Genomic DNA, 12,493 nt, shown 5'->3' on the forward strand with positions numbered 1-12,493 from the left:
ATCGAGTCGATTCCCCTTCCCTGAAGACGGTTCGCTGTGGCACGACGTTCAGAATCTTCCGCATAAAGCATAATGGGCAATGGTTTTGGTGCGTTTGCTTTCCTGCCATCCTTCTTGTATAGTGGTGTGCTGTGATTTTCTTTCTCTGGCGAGTGTTTCGAGGAGGGTGGATTTTTTGTTTGGTTGTTGGAGGCAGGAGTAATTATAATAATTTTATTGTACCAACATACGTATATCATCACCGAACCATCGTCGTCTTTTGATGCTTACTCTGTTTGGAACAGCGTAGAGACTGGATTGTGGAGAAGTGCGTACGAGAGGTTGGGAGGTTCCGAAAACCGATGGAAAACATATGATCCGAAGCTGGAGGCCGGCTGTGATGGGTAGAAAGTCATCGGGCGGTTCGAAGTAACACAGCAAACCCATACGCAAACGCACGATGCTCTAGGCTCGAGCATTCGGGTGGTGGATAGAGCAGGCTGCTGATGCTGCTGCCTGGATGTCTTAAGACATGCTCGCAAATGAACCAAGCCAACAGGCCGACGGGATGGGGCAAAGCAGCAAGAACAATAAGCCTCCAGTTGGGTGCGTTAATCGATGTGTCAGAGACCGGGATAGCAAGATGTACGGTACATAAATCAAAGCGAAGCGAGCCTGAAAACACTCTCCGGCGGTGTGTGTGTGTGTGTGTGAGTGTGCGCGCTATATAGCCATGGCATACGCAAGAAGGCGTACCAGCCTCTCGATCCGTAAAGGTTCTGTTCCTTATCTGCAAGCCGGTACGCTTTCGAATCTTGTTCGTTGGCACCACCACCCTCGGCTTGCTAGAAGTAGCTTGTAGTGTGCTTGTAGGGCTTTCGTTGTCTTTTTGTTTTCTCCCTCCCCTGGGCAACCGATAAGAACGCTGCTGCTGCTGCTACTTAAGAACTGTGGCGGTTGATTATGCACGTCAGGGCAGCTTGGTGGACTGACTAACCGGTATAATCCCGTAAGCCCTTTTGGTCGCCAGCTTAAGCTTGATTTGTTAGCAAAACAGTGTTGTTGTTTTTTTTCCGTCCTCGATGTTCTTCTTCTGATGCTTCTCAACGCACGGTTCTCGGTCGAATGGTTGAAGAGGTGTGTTTCCCTATTGAGATATCGTTTTAATGCATAGATGGTTTGTGATTTAGTGGAGTTTCTAATGAAGGGGCAGGAACAGGAAGAGGAGGAGGAGAAGGTGGAAGGGAGGGATTGCGGTTCGCGGGATCAAATGCATTAAGTAGAGTAGTTCGGTTCTGTTCGATATGCATTTAATGGGATGAGCTGTTCTTTTTCAGCGATCGCTTAATTTACTTGTCGTAATGTTACTGTGTTTTTTCTATTTAGAATTGGAATGAGTAAAATATTGACTTTGCTTGATAAATTTGACAAGTTTCTCTATATTTTTATGTTTTTTTTTTGTTTTCTTTAGTTTCTAACTAACATGTGTATTCTGATTTTCTATTGGTTTTCATTTTCTTAGAAACAGTTTTATATTCTAGTCATACTTTTTACGAATAACTTGTTCTTGTTGATCTAATTTTTTGGCCAATAGCAATACTTTTGAAGCTTGTGAATGATTCTCATCGAGGTTAATTGAGGTTTAAAAGTAAGTTGAGGTAAAATTGTTTAACTGATTTTTGGTGGGACTTAATAGGGTATTAAAGTCCTCTATATCCTCTAGGGGCTTCTTCTTCTTCCTTGGCACTACAACCTCGAGAGGTCTCGGGCTGCCATTTCTGGCATTCTGTGACTTAATTTCACCCTTAGTAAAGTAGTCAGCCCTACGTACGGGGAGGCGGTCTGGATGGAGTTTGAAACCCGGTCCTGCCGTGTGAAGACCGGCGCCGCTGTCACATCGGCCATCGGACCGCCCAGATGATTTGCAGGTAGAAGATTGAATTGAAAATTGCAGATTAATGCAATTAAACATTCTGTTTCAAATATTTTTCTTTTACTTTTAATCTTCCAATTACTTTTTGAATTCATTTCAAAAGTGTTTCTAGTAACACTAACTTTCTTTATGAATAAAAAGAAGTTGTTTAGTGAATTTCAAAAAGTGATCGTATCTGCCATTTTTTCTGCTTTAGTTAACTTTTGTTAGTTTCTCATATTTATTGTTCACACATTTTATCTTTATTTGTTTTCCATTATTTTTATTAGTTTTTTGCTTTTCAAGTGTGTTTGTTTTCAACTTTTGGTTGAGTTTATTTCTTCATTGATGTCTTCTTATCCTATTTTATAAGGGTTGCTCGTTTCTCTTTACCGTTTTTATTTCATGACTTTTGTTTCGAGTTTAAGCTGGTTATTTAATGTTGAAGCATTTATACCTTATGTTTTGACATTTTTTGTTATTACTTGTCTTTTTCTGAATTTACTATTTTAGTTAAAACTTGTTAATCTTGTTTTAGTTTTGAATTTGTCGGTGTAGGGGTAATTTTATTATTCACTTCTTACTTTAAAGATCTTGCCTTTAGTCAATTGTAAATTGTCAAAGTTGTTTATTACTTTTTCATTTATTTTTTTTTCAACATTGTTACCAGTATGTCCAGAACGGTCTTTATGACTTGAAGGAATAAATATATTTATGTTTATGGCTTTTTAGTTACTTTGCAAACGTTTCTCTCAATGCTGAAATGCATTTTTCATCTCGTCTCATTTCGCACACGCTCTCCTTTCCATCATCAGCTGATTGATGAATACGACTGTACCTGGCCTGCCCGTCAAATGAGGCACACGTTACCCATTCGTTCTAGATTTTAAACAATATCCTTTTCACGCTTTTCATTGGCGTATGATGAACGATCGAGGACGCCTGGGCCTGTTAAGCTTCGATGCCAACCTATTACTTTTCCCTTCCGTCATCTTATTGTACCGGGTTTTGTGCGTGTAATCCAATATTTTACACCCGCTCGCGGTCAGACCCGTCTACTCCTATGGCTGTGCCGGCCTTCGCTTTTCGTATCTTCACCAATCTGATTTTCACGTATGCATGCTGCCCACTGGGACTATGGCTTCGGGAGCATAAAAGCGAACCGGGGGAAAAAAGGGGTGTTAGGCTCTTTCGTAATAGGAGACGATTTTAATAGAAACCTCAGCAAATTCGGCGTGGAAAATAGATCAAATTCGGTGCTTTGTAGATGAAGAAAAAAAACCGCACTGCAATTGGAAGCTTTCATACATGGGATGAAATTATGATCGTATGGTTTTCGGGAAGCTTTTTTCCCCTGTTGGTTGCCATTTGTTATGCTCTCTTGCTGTGGTTTGGAAGGGTTTTTTTCGGTTTAAAGAATAGCAAGGAAGTAATGGGTTTTTTTTAAGAGAGTTTCTTCTGCTGATGCAGGTTGATTGTGTGGTTGCCGTTGTCGGTTCCTATGAGAAAAGGGAAATGAGTGCACATTTTTCATGCTCGATGCATACACCGTTGACCACTATGTGTTACGATCGGTGTTGCTTTCTAACGCTTGGCATTGGATGGGCGTGATATGTTCAAAATGATGTATTGGCTCATTAATTACTCGTGTAGAGAGAAGGATGAAGCAGCATTTCGTGGTTTTGTTGAATTTAAATTATTTGAAATTTTTACTTCAGCATTTATTTAGCATTAGAATGCGTTATCTACTGTGAGTTGCTCGAAGGTAATAATATTACTACTTTATGGATAAGCTTGTTTCTTTTTCTTATCGTAAAAAAGGGACTTTGAGGTGCAATTAATTTCCCTACTTTATTTTTCCGAACCGTTCACCTTTTCAATTGGAACATTTAAATTTAAACGGATTAAATTAAAGTCTTTGCATAAATTACCTTCCCCTGCGCGTTCCACTGTGCACCATTTGTCACCTTGACAAGCTTCGGAGCCTTTGGTTCGATAGGCCCCTATTATGCTGTTCCGGCTATGCAAAACTCAACAACAAGAACCCCAATTGCTGACCCTGTATCCCAATTTATACTCCTAATTGACTTGCCAAGACCTGCATGCAACCTCTCTCTCTCTCGCTTGGGCCACCGATCAACGGACACGCATCGGTCAGCCAATTATTCGGCTATTCCGAATACCCCGAGTTCTCTGGCACTGGCTCTGTTGTTGCTGTTGTGTAAATTAGCAAACACCATCGTGCACTTTTGTTGAGTGGCAAAAATGGAAACAAATAGAACCTTTTTTTTCTTCGTTCGTCTGCTGCTGTACTCTCTGTTTGCTTTGCCTGTGAGTGGTTTACCTTCGTCAGGGTGAAAAGGATCCGGCGGTACAAGTCAATTCTGGAAGCTGAGTCATCTGTTCGGGGTCGGATACCTGATAAACGGGAGAAGAAATGTTAGAAAATGGAGACAAAAGAAAAAAAGATTGCATTTCGTTGCACTGTGCAGAAGTGCAGCTTATAAGTATTAATGCACCGTTCAGCCGATTATGTGGTGGACCTCTTTCCTTCCATATCGCCTAATCTAACGTTTAAGGCGATAGATTTATGTTCCGCTTCCTCCATTCTCGGTATCGGTTAAAGAGATCTTCGAGCAAGTCGGCTACTTTAAGAGAAACACAAGAAAGCAAACCAACACAGCAAACGCACCGGAAGAAAAGACAACGAGAAGTCAAGCGAGTGTGTGAGAGTGTGTTTGATTATCTGAGCCTTAAGACGAACGAAAGATCGGCATCGAAGGCGAAGACAGGCAAGGGCTTATAGGGGAAAAAGTGAGTGAGAGCTCGTAATGCATTTAAGTGGAATTGCATCGTGTGCGTGTGTGCGAGCAAACATGGGATGACGTTGGTCGCTACGGTTGATCGATTCCATGTGATTCTTGCTGCACTTCGACTTGCTGCACTTGATGTCTTGACAAGAGGAGAGAAAAAAGAGACCCAAGAGAGTCTTGAGGTACCTCGGGAACGGGTTCTCTGTTCAAGTGAAATTGGGACGGCCTGTCTTGGGGGTTTGGTGTAACTGTCGGGTGGAAGCTGTAGAGACAGAGATGATGCAATTATTCTTATGCGATGTATGACAGTGCCAGTAGAACATTGGTTCTTTCAAGCGGACGCTCATGTTCGCTTGCTACTGTACATTTATTGGGTCGTTGAAATGATGTAGATGACGTTCTGGTTGCTGAAGATTGAGGTTTAAGGGGGCTTCGAATTTAAGAAACTTATTGCTTCTTTCATTTTTATGTAAGCAAGCTGTAATAAATTCAATTTCACAAGGGCTTTAGATGTACAAGCTTTAACTCATTAACATGAAGACTGTTGTATTTGAAACTGAGAAGCACAATAAAGGCTCATTCTGCCCTATTAGATGCACTTGCTGATTTTCTGAGAGGTACAAGTAATCTGCTAGCTATTCCAGGATAGTCCGATGGCCGAGATGACAACAGCGTAGGGTTCACACAGCAGGCACAACTGGAGTTCAAATCTCATTTAGACCACCTTCCTGAGAAATGGCCTGATACTCCAGCCAAGAGTAAAATCAAGCCAGAAATGGCAAGCCGAGACCTTTCGAGCTTGTAGTGCCAAAGCAGATGGATTCCTACTTAAACACCATAGTTTTGAAATGTTTCCAAAACTGTCCAGTTTACCTAGAACTTTGTCCATGAAAGGGTGATATCACTGTTAGCTAGCTAGCACTATCTGAAACTTGTCCACTTCTTCTTCAGCAATGTCAATCTTTGAACAAAAATCGAAAAAAAATCTAATCTTTTATTTTTGTCCCTTGCTCTTCTTAACTTGACGATTTAGTCTAACTCAACGAACTATAAGGTCATGACTCATTTTAATCAGTTCTAGCTTCAACGGATATACCAGTTTCACTGTCATCGGACCGACATCGTACACTTATTTTTTCTTGATAAACCTTATACAAAGTTTTGAGTGTATTATGATTGTTTTAGACTTATTTATTAGTAAATTAATAAAGTTATTTACCAAGTTATTAAACTTATACCAAAAGCAGCTCCAACACCAAGCAATTTTAATAAATTATTCCGCTCCACTAGCTGAGCTTCTAGAACTGAGGTTCGGTTGCAAAACAACTAGAAAAACCTTCAAATCAACCACTCTGTTTTCCTTTCTGCAGAGTGAAACAAGAACATCGAGAGAGCGACAAAAAAAACGAAAGAATAAAAAGCATTGATGAAATGAAACGTGCTGGTGTTCAACTCTGCCCTGTGTAAGCAAAAGCCGGTTTGTTGAAGATTTCAGTTCTCATCTTCGCCCGGTGGACCGGACCTCTCGGTATACTCTGTTGCCGGCAATTGCTCGCTTCTCCTACCTTACCTACTCGCCCGCTCCTTTTGCCAATCGTCGTAATAACAATTTTCCTTTACACCATTACATTAAGGCCTTTTGCTGTGTTTTTGCATGTTTGCTTGCTCCTCATCTTAGTGAGTGTGGCTTGGCTGTACATCAGCTGTTTTTAATTTCGATATCTCTTCTACGCCTCCGAGCTAACAATTGACGCTTCCATCCTCCCCCCCAAGATCACGTGCGCTCACCAGGGGGGGTTTATGTGGTCCTCCCCATAAAAGGGAGCAGGATTAGTCGGTTTTTTCTTGGTTCATTTTTATTCTCTCGCACCCATTCGCACCCATTACGGGGCGTTTCAGTTTTCCTCTCCGCTGGCGATTATACGAATCGTCTTTCGACGATTGCCTTCACCGGGAGCATCCGGGATGTGGGCGAAGAAGCAACGGGAACTAGCAGCTCCAACGGTCGCCCGCTAACTGATTTCTTGATCTCATATGTTTTGCCTCTTTGCCATTTCTTTTGCGAGCTACTGCTGCTGCTGCAGGATGTATTAATATCGTTCGATTTGGGATGGATCTCTCCCGCCCCATACTGAGAGGCTTGATCGATCGATCGATCGCTCGGGGAGATACGTTCGATGTTTCGACGATAATCCGATTCGCTACCGACCGGGTGAAAGGCCATGCCGGCCGGGGGTTTTATTTTTTACTCCACCATTCGACCGTTCGACCGTTTAATTACGGAAGCTTACACCACCAGCACCGTTGCTGCTGCCAAGCTCGTTGCACGAAACACACGGTGACTCACTGGCGTGGCGTAATATAATCACGGTCTCCAGCGAAAGGGAGCGTTTGGAGGTTTTTTTGTAGTTGTTGTTGTGTGGTGTCAAGAACAGCGCGGATTGAAAATCGTTCAGTGGCCTCGATTCTCTTTCCAAGCGTTGGAGGCCAGGCCTTTCCCTAGGACTCGGCGGGATTCAGTTTTAGTTGGATTTCGTAAATTGGATTAGGCTTAGGCTAACAAGCCACACATCTCCAGCCAAGGTGCATGACATTCAATATCCCTTTTTTTCTACCCCCACCTCCCGAATGTAACTACCGAGGGTTCTCGATCGGTTCTGTTTACCACCGCACCGGTCGCGGACCATACACTCGAAGCGCACGTCACCTGTCAAAGTTTGACAGGGCTGCAAGATTTGAAGACCCTCAAAGTCGTCGGTTGGTTGGGTCAACCGATGACTCCCAATCTCGCTTATCTGGACAAACGTGGAAAAGGAAACGCTTAAATAAACAACATTCACGGTTCGTTGGAAAGCGGGCCAGCGGAGTTCCGGATGTGAGGGGGGTGTGATGACACTTTCGAAATGGAGACGAGATCGAATCGACCACTCCCACATACACGGTCGGCAAGGGTCATTGCTTTTGAGACATTTCGTTTTGTGAACCGAACCCTCGGGTGGGTAATAATTTGATGAAATTATAATAAAAAAACATGACCTGACCTTCTGCAGTTTTGGAACGCCCTGTTTTTTTTTTTTTTTTTTTTTTTTTTTTTTGGGAGGGAAAAGAGTCATGCGCATCGTTGCACACTCTTCCCGTTCTATACCATTTACCTCGCCGTAATGGGTTTCCGGAGACGTTTTTCTTCAGTTGTGAGGAGGCTTCTTCAATGCTAGCGCTACAAGCTGATGACTCAACGTGGGTGTGTTTCATCCAGGTTTTTGAAGGCTTTAAATTTAGACTTCCTCGCTACAATCTTCTCCATTGATAGTAGCCTCAAGCTCTCATTGCTTTTGTAGAATGGAATGAACCTGGGCAGAACATTGCACAGGTGTCCTCAGTAGCAAGCCGACCTCAAGTTCGTTTTGAATGAATAAAACTGATTCTAGTTCTTGTGTTTGGTTTGTTTCTTTCCGAGCAAACGGCCTTGTTTGGGTGAAAGTTGCCGAGAGATCATCCCACCCAAAAACATCCGGGATGGATTCCGATCCGTGACTCAGTAACTCTTCTCCAAAGAATTAATTCCCTTTCAATGAGATATTCTTAGGACAGTGCTTCTCAACGTATGTGGGCTCACCCTTTTCTTGAACGTCAGTGTACAGACTATTATCAGCTTCCAATTAGCCTCCAAAACACACACACACAAACGGACGTCTCTTCTTCATTACAAACCCCACCCCACGATTACATCAATCAAAAACGCCGGAACGGTTGTCAATGATTGACACTTGCCAGCGCGATAAAAGTGAGTTGACTTCTTGAAGCGGAGTTCCTCAGGGGCAAGGTGAGGTGAGTCATTAGGGAGCATGATTTTGATGCAGGTGTTTCGGTTGGGTTTTGGTAAGACGTTGACGTTTTCTAATCAAAATGACCTCTCAGATTCCCTTTACTTGCGTTCTCCAGGGCTAGAGAAAAGTTGTCTTTTTTTTGTGCTGGCTGAAGTCACAAATTTATGACCACAAACGATGAAATGCTAATGAATGGTGCTGGCCGCGGGGGTTTGGTACATTGTGTGTACACGAAGGGAAGGCACGCAACCGTGGGCATAAATGCAGGGGTCGTAAAATTTAAATTACTCACTGCGGTAGCTCCTCTGCCCATGGATCGCTCTCGCGTTCGGTCGCCTTTCACTGCACATCCATTCCATCTGTTTGGTGTTGTCTGTTTGTGCACTCTTCTCAACTCCTACTGCTGCTGCTACTGCTGCTGCTGCTGATGTATCACCAAATACGTTCTTCAAACTGGGCCACCACAGTCAGTCTTCTGGCTCATTATTTGAAGCTTCTTAGTTCCCTGGCCAAACACTGCACCGACTCCGCTGCTGACATTCTATTTTCACGAGTGGGGAAAGCGTTGCTTGTCCGGCACCACATACATGTGTGTGTGTGTGTGTGTGTGTGCGCCCCTCGAAGTGCTTCAGTGCGACAGCGCCCAATTTAACATGTCGATGTCGATCATAAAAGTCGACCTTCATTAAACTTTACAAAGTCAAAATGCTATTTCGACCGCAGCGTGGGGTTCGCCACGCTGAAAACCTGCGGATGGGACGAAATATGATCTTCCTTAGCATCATCATTTTCGTCTCCAAATGAGGACGTTTTACAAGCAGCATCGCTACATCGTGGGGACTGGCACTGTAATACATTATCGAGTAAGGCGTTAATGTATGTGGGGCTGATGTTTGGAAAAAGCAAAGCATGGTTCACCAGCGTGTTAAACACCATTTCGTACAGGTTGTAATGAGTGAGGTACTCGTTGAGGACTTGTTGAGATATTGCCTGTTGGACCACGAAATCGTTTGAGCAGTTTGAATTTTAACTTATGCTTTAATTCAATTTTAATTATTAGACATAAATTATCCCGCTCGGTTTTCATGCCAACGACCATCATTGTGCACCAACTCCAACTGCAAACCGGACAATAGGATCAACTGTACTCTTGCGCTCGAGGGGGCGCCCCCCACCCCCCCCCCCCCCTTTTCTTCAGACGAAACGCTTGATTAGCTCGCATCGGCAGGCATGAACCATCATTATTACACAGCCGACTTCTTGAGAATTGATTGTAATAACAAATTGTTTTTCTTACATTACTTTCCCTACCCATTCTACCAACCGTCGCTGTCCTCTAGAAAGAAAGAAAAAAACAATTCCAACTTCAATAGAAACCATTCATTCAAATCTTGCTAAGGCAACGAAGAATGATGGCCCTTTTTGCTCGCTTTCCTTCGCTAGCTCGGTACTTCGGTCCACAACTGCACAACCCAACCTGCCAGCGTTCGTTGTACTATTTCAATCAGAAGGGGGAACAAAAACTTCACTCTGATCGATCATACAATCAGCGCTCGGCAAACAAACCGGGTGCACTGTACAGGGCCCAAGAATCGAGTGGAAATTTGATATTTTTCCACCGCTTTCCTGACGCTGGGACATGAGCTGAGCGATGAAATATGAATTTTATATTCATTTTTATTTTCATTGAGCGATGGAGGAACTTTTTTTTACAAAGGGAGAATGAAGATTGCAACGCAGTTCTTCGTAAAAAAAAGTAGGAAGCTGTTCAGGAACTCAGTTTTCTCTTCGACCTATCCATCGGTTGGAGTATGATGTGCGGAGTAAATGAAAATGTCGCGGCGAGATGAACGACTCCGGAGGGGGGAAAAGTGAGGACTTCTTTTACCGAGGAAAATGTCTCCATTTCCTTCAATGTAGCAGAATTTTAATATTTTTTGACTCCCGCTCCTCCCATTCGATCCACATTCGATCGATTTTTACTGCATGATGCAAAACTTTTAATTCTCGTCTCGCGTCCACCCATTGCAGCAGCTTTTCCTCGCTTTTTTACCGAACGACTGGATCAAAATATCTTGATTAATGATGATTACATGGATTTCGTCTTGCTTCTGCTTGCTGTTCGCCCGTTTCCTTCTTATCATTTTCATTTCCCTTCAACAACAAAAAAAGGGTTCCACCACTCACTCACTCACCATCAGCGAACAGCTCGTCGAACCGGTGTTCGTGATTTAAACATTAATCCATCGTCCCGAAAATATTGCGTTTCCAATTTTTGGTTGTTTTGCTTTCCAACTCGTCTGTTCATCATCTCACTGCGTTCGTTTGTATATTAATCATCCCACCACCCGAACAAAAAAGAAACTCGTTCCTTCGTCATGTACTGTCTCGAAGGGCTGGTGTGTGGTGGATCTTGGGTTTTTTTTTCTCTCTCTCTTCCTCTTTTGCATTACACGACACAAACACATCGCACAAAGTAAACGAACAGCAGACGGATGCATAATGACTCGCGCATCGAATCGCGCGTGCATTCAATCAGTGGGCAGAAGTGGTCTTCTTCCTCCCGGTCACCTCCCATCCACCCATAAAACCTGTTTCGGGTGCATCGGTTTTGCATACTGGTTGTGCATCTGAAATCGGTTCATGATGACACACGTTTCACAAAAAAAGAGGAGAAAGAAAAGACAGGAGAAACAACTCGCAAGCAATATTGGTGACTTTTCGATGACTTTCTTCGATTGCTTGCCGGCACGAATTGAGGTGGTTTTATTTGCTGTTTTTATGTGTATTTTCTGGTAGTTTGTTCCCTTCTCTGCTTTATTAAGCGCTTATGTGTGTCTGTTTTCTTTTCTGTTTTCTTTTGTTTTCTTTTTCTTTACGTTCTTTCTTTTTCTTTGAGATTTAATCTTTCATTTAATGTCCATAAATTATAAGCTAATGAGTATTACATTGTGGGTTTGTTTTTATCTATTTTTTAATTTTTGGTTTTCATAATAACCAATTTGCGCATAATTTGACATAATTCATGAACTTCTTCTAGCTCTAGGTGTAATATCACTGTTTTAAATTGTTTTAATTCATTCTTTCAAACAATATTGTTTGCTTCTTTGCTTTTGTTTTCTTTTTACATCTTCTTATCTTATGAATGATTTCTTCTCTTATTTTCACGATTATATTGATAGTGAGCCGTTTTGTAAAATGGTTCCCAGAAACGTATTATTTTATTTAAATGGGGAAAAACACAGAACATTCAAACAGAGTTGATTGAAAGAAATTTTTGAACGATGTGGAATATGAGATTGTAAATATGAAAGATCAGTTTAATACGCTTTTGTTTTTTTTCTAAGAATTTGCGTTTGATCACCTTATCACCACCAATATATACACATATTCATTTCCTTACTTACTATTCTCTCTCTCTCTCTCTCTATCTCTCTCTCTCTCGCTCTTGCTCCCCTTGTCGCTTATTGACCTAACGATCTCTTATTAGATCATACCTACAATTTCTAGCTTACTAGACTTAAAGATACCACGTAGATGGATAGTCAGTCCTCACTACTGAGGAACGGTTAAGATGGGATTTGAACCCCGGTCCAGCGGTATAAAGACCGGCGCCGTTGTCGTCTCTGCCAACGGGCCGCATCCTACTTACTTATAAAGTGCCATAATCTGACTTTAATCGTGGCCAGTTTCAGATAACCTCTAAATTGCTCCAATATTTAAGACTTAAATGTTTAGGATAAAACAATAGAAATCCTTGATTGCTTCAATTTAATCGAAACATTTTTTACAATTTTTTAATTAACATTCGACAAGTACATTTGCTTTTGCATTTAAGTTGAATATATTGAAAAGAAAACTAAAGATACCAATACACAATCAAATATTTGTCACCCGCATCCCTTCTTTTTCTCCTATCCAAGATAGAACGAAGCACAGACTAGTCAAGCGTGCAGGAAAAA

At 42.1% G+C, this 12,493-nt stretch overlaps 1 long non-coding RNA gene across 1 annotated transcript; it reads right to left on the reverse strand.

Moving 5' to 3' along the window:
• Positions 1-2,177: 2,177 nt before the first annotated feature.
• Positions 2,178-4,905, reverse strand: LOC118507453. Its single transcript, XR_004905641.1, has 3 exons — positions 4,411-4,905; positions 3,112-4,309; positions 2,178-3,032 (listed from the first exon to the last, which is right to left on the reverse strand). It is a non-coding gene; the product is annotated as an uncharacterized LOC118507453 (long non-coding RNA).
• Positions 4,906-12,493: the final 7,588 nt, after the last annotated feature.

The sequence above is a fragment of the Anopheles stephensi genome, chromosome 2 (genome assembly GCF_013141755.1).
Source record: "Anopheles stephensi strain Indian chromosome 2, UCI_ANSTEP_V1.0, whole genome shotgun sequence".
NCBI lineage: Eukaryota > Metazoa > Arthropoda > Insecta > Diptera > Culicidae > Anopheles > Anopheles stephensi.